This window comes from Gopherus flavomarginatus, chromosome 7 (genome assembly GCF_025201925.1).
Source record: "Gopherus flavomarginatus isolate rGopFla2 chromosome 7, rGopFla2.mat.asm, whole genome shotgun sequence".
NCBI lineage: Eukaryota > Metazoa > Chordata > Testudines > Testudinidae > Gopherus > Gopherus flavomarginatus.
This window is the reverse complement of record NC_066623.1, coordinates 56,584,253-56,599,249: the sequence shown is the minus strand read 5'-3', so window position 1 is coordinate 56,599,249 and position 14,997 is coordinate 56,584,253. Positions and strand designations below refer to the sequence as shown.

Sequence of the window (14,997 nt, the reverse complement as noted above, 5' to 3'; positions counted from 1 at the left end):
AAGATTTTTTACAGCCATTGTGCAAAACTGACGCCAACTGTATCAAAATTATTCATTATAAAGGAGAGGTGATTTCACTTGTCCTATGAATTGGGTTTAAAGATAAAATCCCCTCCAACTGTTGAGAACCTGATTTCCTATTCATTGCTTTGAATATAGAGTAATCTGTGGCGAGACTTAATGCTCAACAAAAATGATTGAGTTGTCTTCAAATATGATAAACATTTCACTAAGGTGAGATGCTGTTGAGTAAAGTTTATGTTCCTACAATGTGAAGAAATTATCAGTCTCTACAGATTCCATGCACTCGCTTCCCTGATATGCACACTGCTAAGTAGCACCATGAGTAGGCAGAGGTTTTTTTGTTTTGCTTTTGTCTTTTTTGCTTTGCTGTCTGTTAAAAATGAGCATGCTTCTGTTAGACAGACAAAAGTTACCATTGTAAGCTATGGAATGGAATAGGTTAAGTCAGTGCAGTATGTTACTAGGGAGATGGAAAATATTTCAGCATCCAATAAACAGGATTCATTTTATCTGAAGTAGGTGGACATCATAAAAGTCTAGTGTTACCAGGTCACTATTCGAGGTTTGCTGGAATCGATTTAATGCATTTGATGATCAGCTTTTGGGATCTGGATTCTAATCCTGGCTAAAAGATTAACAAAAGAGAATGAATATAGTCTCTGGATTATCCCCAAACCATCAGGCAATTATGTGTAATGGACACTTTTGGCTCAGGAGAGCTCCAGGACTGTTATAGCAGCATGTGCTGCAGGACAGAACTGAAGAACAGACTTTGGTACTTATACATTGTTTCCTTTCGCTATACCTGGTTTTAGCTAGCATGATTTTTCCTTCAAGTAAAGTGAAAGTCACTTACAAAAATATTTTTTTTAAAACACAATCCATTTATTTAACCCCTTGTTCCCATGTGAGGTTTCTGGAAATCCTGGCATAAAAGATATGTCAACACTACAATACAACATCCATGGCTGGCCTGTCAGCTGATTTTGGCTCGGGGTGTGGAGGCTATAAAACTGCAGTGCAGATATTTGGGCTTGGTCTGGATCATGGGCTCTGGCACCCTCTCGCAGGTCCCCAAGTCCAGGCTCCAGCCCAAGCCCAAACGTGTTCATTGCAGTTTTACAACCCCACACACCGAGCTCGAGTCAGCTGACGCAGGCCAACCGTGGATGTTGTATCGCAGTGTAGACATACCCAGAGAGCCTGGGTAGCTCTGACTCACCAGTCAGTGCCATGGGGAATCCAAATCCCTGTCCTCTTTTCTACCATCCAGTGACAGATCATATATTCTAAATCATTTAATATGCATATCCTTATTCAAAAGCAGTTTAATGTTCAGTGGCATTACTGTAAGGACATTGGCTTGTCAATGCACCAATAGCTTGCTGTTCTGCATGGTTTAGAGCACAGTCAAGGCCAGGAGATCTTTGGGCCTGATAAAATCAAAGCTTTTCTGACCTGTCAGGCTAGCAGAAGTAAACTTTTTTAACATTTCCAATGAGCTGTTCCCCCAAGTTAATTGCAAAGGAGACTTGAGTGCCTCATATAATGCCATTATGTATGTGTGTGGTGTGCACATCTTTCCCTTTGTGTTCTTTGCAACCTCTCACACACTGGCTAATAATGGTTTTGACCTTCTGGGTTAAATTTGCCTACTTAATTATATTTTTCTGCAATCTGAATCCTTTTTTCTTTAGCTTATTTGCATGCATTAAAGTGTGTTTAATTTAGGATTTGATGCAGCTGAGGCCTGGGATAAAAAAGATTATGTAACAAAAGGTCTTTTAATAATGAAACACACTAGAACTGGAAGCTGCAGGGTCTGACCATGTGGACAAATGAAATGTCTTTTGTCTGCATTTGCAGTCTTCCTAGAATAAAGTGGAGGTCTCTGTCTGGTTTAGGACAGCTAGCTAAACCTGATCGTTCCCCTCCATACACTGTGTTTCACCCTCATCCAGACCTATTCCCCACTCCTGTACCTGTCTCCACAGAGCTTGTCTGTGCTTAGTGGGGGGGTCGACACATCGGTGGTCGATTTAACAGATCTAGTGAAGACCTGCTAAATCGGCCGCAGATCACTCTCCCGTCGATTCCTGTACTCCACCGGCTCGAGAAGAGTAAGAGGAGTCGATGGGAGAGCGTCTCCCATCAACATTGCATAGTGTGGACCCCACGGTAAGTAGATCCAAGCTGTGTCGACTTGAGTTATGCTATTCACGTAACTCAAATTGCATAGGTTAGATGAACTTTTTCCTGTAGGGTACACAAGGCCACAGGCAGTGGTACAATGCACCTGTAATGGATTAGGGGTGAGGGAGTGCCACCGGGCAAGGTTCCCTCTGTAATTTTCAGAGTTGAGTATAATTGCCGGTAGTTACCCAGATCCTTATTTTTCAGCTAAGGCTGTAATCATAGCTGTCAGGCTTTGTGTGAAAAGTCCTTTCTTTTTTTTTTCTTTTTTTTTTTTTAAGCACTCATTAGGCTAAGCAAGCTGGCCGTAGCAGTCAGTAAATTTCTCTTAGGGAAGAGACATTCTCTAGGCCCTGATATCCAGATATTCCTGCTCTTAATATTTTTGAAATATTGTTGTAGCACCCTTAAGGCCTCAGTTAGTATTGGGACCCCAGGGTGCTAAGTGCAATGAAACCTCTACTGAAACACAAAGAGCATGTAGTTTTCAAAAGAAAATTGACATCAAAAAGGGCGTGGTGAGAAGAACGACAACAAAATATACAGTTACATAAATTTTCCTTTTTTTAACTGGGTACAAGTTCCAACTAGCCACATCTGACCTTTTGAGTCATTATGAATTGGCTGATTTCTTATAGACATAGTTACACAAGTGGGACTTGATAGATTTGGAAGAGAAGGTAATGACCCAATGGATGAGTTCAGGAAGGGTATATGGTTAATAATTCCAAGTGAATAATTTGCTGTTTTTTTAAAAGGAAATACACCTCTACTCCAATATAACGTGACCCAATATAACACGAATTCGGCTATAACACGGTAAAGCAGCTCTCGGGGGGGGGGGGGGGCTGCACACTCCAGCGGATCAAAGCAAGTTCTATACAACGTGGTTTCACCTATAATGCGGTAGGATTTTTTAGCTCCCGAGGACAGCGTTATATCGGGGTAGAGGTGTCAGTTGTCACGGAGTGTGGGGGAGTCCAGCCCTGCACCCCTCTTCCTGGGACCCACAGTGACTCTTAGCCAGCCAGTAAAACAGAAGGTTTATTGGACAACAGGAACACAGGTTACAGCAGAGCTTGCAGGCACAGTCAGGACCCCTCCACCGAGTCCTTCTGGGCTTTCAGGGTGCTTGGATCCTAGCTAGGATACCCTGAATTCCGCCCACACAGCTCCAAGCCCAAACTCAAACTGCCTCCCTCCTGCCGCTCCCTTCCTTTGTCCCCCTTCCCGGGCAAAGGTGTTGACCTTTCCCCTCCCTTACCTAGCTCAGGTTACAGGCCCTGGCATCGTCCATCCCCTAAAGTCCTCCCCTGCTCTTCCACTCCCCACACAGACAGTCCCTACTGCATTACATGGGCAATGACCCACAGGCTGCCTTTGCAGCTATGTCAGTGCATCTGTATTTGCAATTCTGTCTGACCTCTGGAAAGGTTTACATTCAGTGGACTAGGCTTTACCAAAGCATCTGACTCCTGACACCCTTATTGTTCTAGTCCTGATTCTCTTATGCAGACAAGTGATCCTGTTTTATTACCTTGTTTGGTTTATTTTTAAATGAACAGTCAGTACCTAATACCATAAGTATGAACTCCAGGGAGCTTTGGGGCTTGGGCTTCACTGCCCATTATGTATTTAATGGACATTATAAAAATGCTCATGTTGGTCATGCTGGCATTTTCACATGGTATTACAGCAGTATCAACAGGACTTCATTGATAAGGTTGCACTGAAATTTTTGCTTAAAACAGGACTCACAACCCTCTGTGTAATGCTTTTGCATTTAATTTAGTGTCCAGATCTGGTGCAGTGACTCTTCAGAGAAAAGTTGCATTTTCTGTGAAATTATTTTAGTGAAAAAATTACTAACTTTTGCAAAGAAAAGATTTTAAAATGCTCCTATTTTCCTCACTTTCTTTTGCATTCACTATTATACAACCATACTTCCCACAAGTTCCAAAAATCTTTCATAATCTGATCTCATCTTGGCCATAAGCCACTCCTGGAATTTTAAAATGTAAAGATAACACATTTTTCCTTTCTTGGGTTAATCACTCACTGATGGAACTGTTTAGATCCATCAGCTATTTCAGTATTCCAGTTCTGCCAGACTGTCTCCCTGAATCTTGGCGTGCAATTGACACCAAGTATGTGATTCGCTGTGCTCTACATATACTTCTGTTGAGCAAGGTGGCTGGATATGTAGGCAGAAGCATGCAGTGAGGCTTTGGGAGGACATGGGGGCAAGTAGGGATACAAGTAGTGTGACTAGAGATGTGGGGGGTAAGCAGAGTAAATAGGGGTTGAACAAAACTTTGAGGCATTAGGAGCGTTTAAGCAAGGGGCTCTGTCCATAAGCATGCAGGGAACTAAGGTTGTGAGGAGAACCCAGGGTGCCTGTGCCACAACATTGGTGCTTGAAGGGCTCCCTCAGCAGTGCTGGCCCAACACACTGAGGCTGTAGTCCCACGCAAGAAAAAAAACAAACCACACATTACAGCTACTTGTTACGGTACTTAATGCGTGACTGGAAGGCACTCATGCTGTGCTGATGTGGCAGGTATAAGAACTTGTGTAGGATAGAAACTTGGAGCCCTTGATGTACCAGTGCTTTGGCCCAGACATTCTGCCTGGCATGTGAGGGAGCTCAGGCATAGCCCTACAGAACCATGCAAAGCTGCATACCTTGTAATGTATGAAAGCCACACTAACTCTGCTATTCATCAGATCACATGGCCAGCGTTCGTGGAGATACTCGTGGGCTGTGAGTTGTACAAAAGTAGTAATTAGGGTTAAAAAGGGAGCATAAATGGTGTATTGAATGATTTCAGTTTTTAGTTCCTTCCTTTTTATGCAGTCTAGCAACCATAACTGAACCTAACATATTTTTAGGTGGGAATTTTTATATATGTTGGCACCGTTACTTGGTAGGATATATGGTCCTGTCATCTTTTTGAAATTATTCAATAACAAAATTGCAGACAGACTAGTATATTCAAAGTATTAGTTTGAGTTAGAAGTGAGGGGTGAATGAAAGGAAATGATTTTTCAGTATGACAGGAATAGGGAATTCCCCTGTGGTGTTGGGACTCATGCATCTCTGTCTAATCTTTTGCTATCACAATCAGTAAATCTGTCAAAATGAAATGAGGCAGAATATAAACTACTTGCCTTTTCACCATGGACTGAGTTTAATTTTTTTAAGTTCTCATTTTTATATCTGTAAAACATTGCAGAAGAATGAGACTGGAAGTGACTTCTAGCTATTGAGCTGTGTACCTAGTGTATGCTACTAACTTGAGTTGACCCTCTGCATGCAGGACAGGTTTAGGTTCATTGGACCAGTCTAGTAGATAGTTATATAAGGTACTGACTCCTTGTCCCCTTCGGCATTAATTCAGATGCAGGCTGTAGGCCACATTTAAATCTTTCAGATCATGCAAAGGCAGGATTACCATCTTTAACAGTTTATTCTGCAAGACAAACTGAAGGTGTCATGCATGGCATGTGTATTGCACTGTCTGTTTCAGATACTTTAATGTGCTACAAGCCAAGTTTTTGAGATGATACTGTCAAACGTGGGCTATCTTCTGAAAAATGGAAGAGATGGCAACTTTCAACAGCTTGTCTGAGTTCTAATGTGACTAATGAGCAATTGTTTTTGTTTGCACGTGTGCAAAAGTGTGTGAAGTTGAACTTCTGCTTGTAGCTCTTAACACCCTAAGAGTAGTTGTTCTCCATTTCCCTCTCCTCCCCTGCGCAAAAAAAAAGATCAATAGTGAGATGTTAAGGAGAAATTGAATATTTGTCATCTATACTGTACACAGCTGTTTGGATTAATACAATGCTTTACATTTTATGGACAGAAACTCATTTATCCCTATAACAGATCAGCTCTAACTAAACTTCAGTTCATCACAACTTCTCTCAATTCCCAAGATTTGTTGTTTTTTTTTAATTGGACCAGTTTGTACTGGTGAAAGAGATGAGCTTTTGAGCTACACTGAGCTCTTCTTCAAACCTGAAGAGCTCTGTGTAACTCAAAATCTTGTGTCTAATATCCTGGGACCAACAGGACTACAACAACACTGCAAACATTTGTGTTTTGGTGATTAGTAGCGATATTGAACAATGTGACTTTACTCTGAAGACTAACTCTTTTAAAGTGGCACGGGGTTCCACGTTTATCCTCTTTTTTGATGATTCCCAGAGCAAACATCTTTTGTTTACACGTGAAAAGATACTTTTTTCTGTCAGCTCTGCAAACTCAGAGTTCTGAAAGTCAAGCAGGGTGTATTTCCTTGTTGCACCTCTGCACCCCATTCTCTTCTGTGGGTTTTCTCTGGTGTAACAGGGCATTTTGAAACAATTCTGTTGATATATAGGACAACCTCACTTACTCTTTAGCTGGGTTGTTTCTGCTGTACAAACAGGTCTAGAAAGGGAGTAAGTAAACCTTATGCCTCTAAGTGTATTACACTCATATGCACAGGGAACCAATGGACCTGTTAAATAAAAATGTGACTGTTTTTAAACTTTTCAGATTAAAACTGTACTTTAAGGCTAAGACATTTAAAAGCACAGTAGAAGATAACATCAAAACTACTCTCTATGCATATGGGTTCTAACCATTTTCCAGTCAGTCTCACATCCCCTCCTGCATAACTTACCTTCACACTAGAAAAAAACGCTCTGGCTGGTCAAAATCTGTAACTGCACACTACCCCCAAGTACTTCAGCCTTCTGCACCAGTATTTTCAGAAAAGCTTTCTATCTCTGGAGACTAATGAAGGCACTGTAGTGCTGTAAAGGTTGCAATGCCTTGTCTGTATTGCAGTAGTGAGGTTTTCAGTCCTGTAGCATCGTGCTTGGTCCTTTTTGCTAGAAATTTGCAGAACTGAATTTTGAAGGATGTCATAATTCTGGTAGTGAATTTTTTTCAGAGTCAACACAGATTTTCAACTTGTGTAGATAAAATCAATCTTTAAAACTCAGAGGCATTTGTGGTGAACTGGTGTATGGCGTAGCGCTAGTGTGCGCGCGTGTGTGTAGTTCAGTTAAACTAGTATGTAGACAAACTCGGGGGATACAGGGCTTCAGGTACATGACAGTGCTGTCTGTGCCCCATCCTAGCAGCAGGTACCGTGTTTGGCTTTGCCCATTCCTTCCCTTCACCCATATAGATTCCATCACTGAGTCTTGCTGGTCTTATTTCTTCATCACCAAAAAGTCCTTCCCCACTTCGTAAAACATTGTCCAGATCTTGATCATCCTTTGCCTGGACTGTTGAAGTCTTCTCCTCTGGCTTTCCTGACACTTGCCTCATCTCTCTCTCAACTACTCCCAAACTCTGTTATGAAAACATCTTAGGCCCATATTCAGCCCCATGCTGTAATTACAGCGTTTCTCCCCTTGTAGAAACTGCACTATTTCCTGAGTACCTCTCTTCCGTGCCCTCTTCCTCCACCCCCACCCTCCCCACACACGCACACTAGTGCCACTCGTTGGTGCACAGTGCCATGAGATGTTATCTTCCATGCCCACGTTTAGAGCTATAAGCATTATGCGCCTGTTGTCATTAACAATATCATTGCTTGCTAAGAGAGAAATGGAGGCTTTGACTTTTCATTGCTGCCAGGCATCTAGTCCTTCCAGAAGGATAATTAGAATGCTTGCAGATGCAATGAACCCCTCACATTTCTTAGTGTGTGTTCCTCATATACCTGACCCCTGTGTAATCCCCTAGGTACATTGATGCTGAAGCACAAAATGAAATTGTATAGGTCTGTTTATAACAAATGTGTCCAAAATTTTCAAAGCTGGGAGGTAGTGATGAGTGTCCAGGGATACTAATTGCTACCCTAATGCAATCAGCATCAGGATCCCATTGTGCTGGGGGGCTTACAAACATCTACTAACAGCCCTGGCCCCAAATGGCTGACAGCCTAACTAGATAAGATGAACAGTAACAAAAAGTCTGACTTGGTTAAGTCTTCTTTAAAACAGTTGAGAAGTGGGCTGAAAAAATTCTCTGCCAAAGTACTCCGCTAGTGTTGACCCTATTTCTGTCTTGCTTACCTTCATAGGCAATATTTATTTCCTTGTTAACCCATGCTAATATATCTGACTCCCTCCATTTGGACATTAAAATAAACATGCTCATGCGTCAACGTTTTCTTATTCTGAGTGTGGTTTTTTAATTCCCATTTAGTGGCCATGCCCGTCCACTCCTCCTCATTTATACTTTTACTGACCAAATAAGTTTGGTACATTTTTTTCCAGTTCTGATGATTTCACAGGGTTCTAAATGATCTCAAGTCTCTAACGGTATACTTCTGCTACAGCTCTGGCAGTTATGCCTGCCCTCTAATGACCCTCAAGGAAGCCAGGACCTTGTGAACCATCTCCAAGAGGAGGAAGGTGCTGCACTCTGCCCATTTGAGTTTAGACTCCTAAATCCATATTTAGGAACTTAATAATGATGGCCTGATTATCAAAGATGCTGAGTGCGTTAACTCCCATTGACTTCAGTGGAATTTGTCAATGCTCAACGCTACTTGAAATCAGGCCAGTCTTATTAGCTGACCATATGTGGATTTTAGGAACCTCAGGCACTTAGGTTTAAAAATTTTGGCCACACAATTTTATACATGTAATAGCAACCAGGAAAAGTATCTCAATGAGTATGCAACGAGTTTCCCCAGAAGAAAGCTTTGTAACACAGTGGGCCATTTCTGTATCAAATTATAAATTCTGTTTTGTCTCATCGGTTGAGCCAAAGTTTGGATTTGCCTGAGGGCAGAGTATTGTACTGCATTATAGACCACTGTCCTGCCCAGGAAATCTCATTGAAGGACCATCACAGAGAGCATTCCATCAACTTGAATGACTCAACTACTAGGCCGTTCCCATGGAACAATAGACTTTCTAGGAAGGCACCAGAATAGCGGGTGGGATGGAGTCGGGGGAACGGGTGAGGGGCAGTATGACTGATGGATCTGAAGCACGTAGCAAAGAGGTGGAGGCCCTGCAGTAGGGATATATTACTGACCACCTGACCAGGATGGTGATGGTGACTGTGAAATGCTCAGGGAGATTAGATAGGCTATTAAAATAAAAAACTCAATAATAATGGGGGATTTCAACTATCCGCATATTGACTGGATACGTGTCACCTCAATACAGGATGCAGAGATTGTTTCTTGACACCTTAAATGACTGCTTCTTGGAGTAGCTAGTCCTGAAACCTACAAGAGGAGAGGTAATTCTTGATTTAGTCATAAGTGGAGTACAGGATCTGGTCCAAGAAGTGAATACAGATGGACAACTTTGCAATAGTGATCATAATATAATATAATTTAACATCCCTGTGGCGAGGGGAAAGAACCACAGCAGCCCAACGCTGCAGCATTTAATTTCAGAAAGGGGGGAACTACACGAAAATGAGGAAGTTGGTGAAACAGAAATTAAAAGGTACAATTCCAAAAGTAAAATCCCTGCAAGCTGCATGGAAACTTTTTAAAGACACCATAATAGAGGCTCAACTTACTATGTTTTTTAATTTGGGGAATACATTTAAGAAAACCAAAAAAGTACCACAGAGGCTAAACAGCAAAGTAAAAGAAGCCATGAGAGGCAAAAAGGCATCCTTTAAAAAGTGGAAGTTAAAGCCTAATGAGAAAAATAGAAAGGAGCATAAACTCTGGCAAGTGAAGTGTAAACATATAATTAGGCCAAAAAAGAATTTGAAGAACAGCTGGCCAAAGACTCAAAGTAATAGCAAAAAAAAATTTAAGTACGTCAGAAGCAGGAAGCTTGTTAAACAACCAGTGGGGCCACTGGATGGTTGAGATGCTAAAGGAGCACTCAAGGATAAGGACACAGCTGCGAAACCAAATGAATTATTTGCATGGGTCTTCATGGCTGAGGATGTGCGGGAGATTCCCAAACCTGAGCCATTCTTTCTAGGTGACAAATCTGAGGAACTGTCCCAGATTGAGGTGTCATTAGAATAGGTTTTGGAACAAATTGATAAACTAAACAGTAATAAGTCACCAGGACTAGAGATAGTATTCACCCAAGAGTTCTGAAGGAACTCAAATGTGAAATTGAAGAACTAACAACGGTAGTCTGTAACTATCATTTTAATCAGCTTTTGTACCAAATGGCTGGAGGATAGCTAATGTGATGTCAGTTTTTAAAAAGGGCTCCAGATCCTGCAGCTACATGCCGGTAAGCCTGACTTCAGTACCAGGCAAACTGGTTGAAATTATAGGAAAGAACAAAATTGTCAGATGAACATAATTTGTTGGGAAGGAGTCAACATGATTTTTGCAAAGGGATCGTGCCTCATCAATCTACTAGAATTCTTTGAGGAGGTCAACAAGTATGTGGACCAAGGGGATCCAGTGTATATAGTATACTTAGATTTTTCAGAAAGCCTTTGACAAGGTCCCTCACCAAAGGCACATAAGCAAAGTAAGCTGTCACTCTCATGGACTGGTAACTGGTTAAAAGATCGGAAACAAAGAGTACGAATAAATGGTCAGTTTTCACAATGGAGAGAGGTAAATAATGGTGTCCCCCAAGGGTCTGCACTGAGATCAGTCCTATTTAATATATTCATAAACAATCTAGAAAAAGAGGTAAACAGGTGGCAAAATTTACAGGTGGTACAAAACTACTCAAAATAGTTAAGTCCCAGGCAGACTGCAAAGAGTTGCAAAAGGATCTCTCAAAGCTAGGTGACTGGGCAACAAAATGGCAGATGAAATTCAGTGTTGATAAATGCAAAGTAATGCAGGTTGGAGAACATAATCCCAACTATACATGTAAAATGATGGGGTCTAAATTAGCTGTTGCCTCTCAAGAAAGAAATCCTGGAGTCCTTGTGGATAATTCTCTGTAAACATCCACTCAATGTGCAGCAGCAATCAAAAAAGCAAACAGAATTTTGGGAATCATTAAGAAAGTGATAGATAATAAGACTGAAAGTATCATATTGCCTCAATATAAATCCCTGGTATGCCCACATCTTGAATGCTGCATGCAGATGTGGTCACCCCATCTCAAAAAAGATATGTTGAAATTGGAAAAGGTTCAGAAAAGGGCAACAAAAATGATTAGGGGTCTGGAATGGCTTCCATATGAAGAGAGATTAATAAGACTGGAACTTTTCAGCTTGGAAAAGACTAAGGAGGGATATGATAGAGGTATATAAAATCATGACTGGTATGGAGAAAGTAAAGGAAGTCTTATTTACGCCTTCTCATAACATAAGAACTAGGAGTCTCCAAATGAAATTAATAGGCAGCAGGCTTAAAACAAACAAAAGGACATATTTCTTCACACAACACACAGTCAACCGTGGAACTCTTTGCCAGAGGATTGTGAAAGCCAGGACTATAACCGGGTTCAAAAAAGAACTAGATAAATTTCATGGAGGATAGGTCCATCAATGGCTAATAATCCTGATGGGCAGGCATGGTGACCCTAGCCTCTCTTTGCCAGAAGATTGAAATGAGCAACAGGGAATGGATCACTTGATGATTTTCTGTTCATACCTTCTGGGGTACCTGACATTGACCACTGTCAGAAGACCGGATACTGGGCTAGATGGATCTTTGATCTGACCCAGTATGTCCATTCTTATGCACAAGAGTGGGGTTCTGCTCTGTGCAAAGGGCCAGTCATCACCACATGTAAGGAGGCCTTGCAGAAGATAGCAAGCAGTATGGACTCTGCCCAGCCTGAAATGCTGACAAACCATAGACCCACAGAGGGGTTGAAATCAGACATCGGGGGAGGAGTTCTCCAGTGCTTTTATAGAAGTAAAGTTGTTAAGAAGTTCCTTTCCTAAGACTGCATTCCTTGTTTTCCTGCCATGTTGTCTCTGAAGGATCTAGACTAAAAGCCCAGAGTGCCCACACTCTGATGGAACTCTGAGGGCATGTGTGTAAATGACAGAGGCTCAGGAAGTCTAAGACATGGGTTTCAGGATTTAGAGTGGTTGGAGAGCGTGGTATCCCACACCCCAAGGAGGGGCATTGGATAAGTGTTCTGGGCCCGGGCTTGTGTCCTAGAGTCCAGAGCTGGAAACAGTGACTAGATTAGACTAGTAGTAATTTGGGCTCTTAATCTGCTTGGCAGAGGGTAAACTTCGAAATGGGTTTTCCTTCAGTTTGTGAATCAACGATGTACTCCAGAAGCAGAATTTATATAAGGGAAACTAACCTTTTATATTCATCCCTGCATATTTATTCCATCTCCTCAGTAAAAACTTCCTGGGTTCTATTGATGTCTTTGTCACCAATTTACTCTGCAGCTTAAGCCATGTCAGGTGAATGCACTGCCTCAGTTTCCTCAGTTGTAATACAGGTTAGTACGTAGTTACCTAATGGGGACTTCGTGAGACTTAATTAGTATTTGTACCATGTCTTTAGATCCTCTGGTGAAATGTGCAATATAAATGCAAAATATTATTTTTTAATGATTGCATTGTTAATTAAATCTGCACATAAGTGATTTATTGGCATTATAGAATTGAGAATTAATAATTTAAAATATTAATGTCAAGGTTGTTAGGTCAGTTTTTAAACCTGTATCATTCAGATAATTAGAGGATGAAACTCAGCACTGGCAGAGTAGGAGAATTAGGCAATTAAGAAGCAAGCCTTTAGCTGGTCAGGGTCTGTGTGCAGGAGACTCTGCTTTAATATTTGGACCAACCTTTTGTGCCTGGTCCAAGAGAGCTTCAGGCAGTGTCGAGACAGTGAATTGGGCTCCATAAAGCAAGTGGGAATGAGTTTTGTGTAATTCAAGAACGAACCCTACTAGACCCACTGAGAAACGATTTATCACTCTTCAGTGGGAGCATGCTCCGGTTGTCTTCAGCCAGAGTTGTGTAGATGATATACAATATCCATTTTTGAGTGGTCAAGAGAACAGGAAAGAAAAGGAAAATATATGGGAGCGTACACAGGTATCTGGGCCCATGTACACTATCCAAGGTTAGCACTGTTCAGGGGCATGATTTGGTCCCCTCTGATACAAGATCAGGGCCATGTTTTAACCAGCTTGGGCTGCAACTGTGGTGTTAGCCATACTGCTGTAATAGCTGTGATTGTATTGCACACTGACTCTTCAATTTCAGATTTTGTTTGGTTCACTGTGGGCTTTTAGTCTCCTGCTTTCTCTTTCCAGTTTGTGATGAGTGATTGCCTGTCATAGATCTTGCAGTGCAATTTCTGCACAAAAATTAGAAGTTCCCTACATAGTTGAGTTTCTTTTCTTCCCCTACCCAAATGCCAGTACACTGAAGTGCTTTTAGGATTGCGTCTCATAGGCCTGGTCTACACTAGAAAATCAGGTCAGTTTAACTACATCAGTCAGGGTGTGAAAAGTCCATAATTCTGAGTGACATAGTTAAGCCAATCTAAATCCCAATGTAGATAGCATTAGAGTGAGAGAAAAATTATTCATCGACCTAGCTACTGCCTCTCGGGGAGGTGGATTGCCTAAGCAGGCAGGAGAATCCCTCCTGTCGCCATAGCACGGCTATGCCACTCTAGGATTTTAAATGTAGATAAGCCCTTAGGCTATGTCTGCCATTGGAGCTGGGACTGTGATTTCCAGCTCTCTCAGAATTCTCATGCTAGTTCTCATCAAGCTGGTGTGCTTAAAAACAGTATTGGAGCCTCAGTATGCGGGAAGCAGCAATGGGTTAACTGCACCAAGTACTTACCCACAGGGTCCAGGGAGGTTTGTACTTGCCTGGCTATCCCTTGCCATTGCGCACCACTGTCCAATCTACCATGGCTACACTACTGTCTTTAGCGAGCTAGCACGAGCATGTCTCTGCAAGCTGGGAATCACAGCCCTAGCTCCGAGTGTAGACATACCCTTCCTCTATTGCGCACTCTTGGTTTTTTAACAGAATTGTTGCCATTATGGTTCTAAATATTAGTTTTTTCAGGACCTGGGAGCATCTTATAGAGCAGTCCAATGTGTGTATTTGATCTTTTAGTTCCTTCTGGTGGAGTGAGCCCAGGGAATAAGAACAAGAATAGCAGCAGTAATGAACAGTACCTGGGGCCCCATTCTGCTGGGCCCTGCACAAACACGACAGCCTGGCCTGTGTCCTGAAGAACTGACTCTAGTTTAAGACAAGATGTGAGAAGTGAAAGTAACAAACAGTAGGAGAGGAGGAAGCAGGGAGAGAACATATACAACAGTGATAATGGCTGGTTCCTCCTGGGCCTGTGCAGTCCTCAGACTAGCTGGTGCGTAACTTGGTTTGGAATCACCAAATAGGTGTTTCGGGCTTTCAAATATAAATAGATGGGCAAAGGCAATCCACACTAGGCCTTTACCTAGCCATTTCTTGTGGTATTCCAATAGTGATGCTAACTTGTTGCTTGTTTGTATGTAGTGTTGCAGGCTTATTACCTGCTGTATTTGTATAAAGCTGAGATTTCATTAAAAGCCTCAAACTTACTCCTTATGGAGAGTGCCTGGAATGTAAGTCTGTCCCATGAGATATGGCTGTGTAGGGATGGGGGCTTTGGAGACCTTGTTGTGGATAGGAGATGGGCAGTGAAGCTCAGCATTCCCTCGTGTGGGGAGGGGGAATTTTCATAATACTGATACTGACAAACACTGGTTTTAATGTCTGTCTCTGCCTGCCTGTTGGGAACTGTGCACTAGACATTGGGCCGCTGTCATTTATGGTGTTTGTAGCATAATTTGTCACTGATAAATTATTTCAGACTGAATTCCAAG

At 41.9% G+C, this 14,997-nt stretch overlaps 1 protein-coding gene and 1 non-coding gene across 2 annotated transcripts in view; both read left to right on the top strand.

Annotated features, from left to right (window-relative positions):
- The window catches only part of COP1 (COP1 E3 ubiquitin ligase), a 200,083-nt gene that overhangs the window by 170,533 nt on the left and 14,553 nt on the right, over window positions 1-14,997 (top strand). The gene's annotated exons all lie outside the window — the stretch shown is intronic.
- Window positions 1,830-1,966, top strand: LOC127056060 (small Cajal body-specific RNA 3). Its single transcript, XR_007775704.1, has one exon. It is a non-coding gene; the product is annotated as a small Cajal body-specific RNA 3 (non-coding RNA).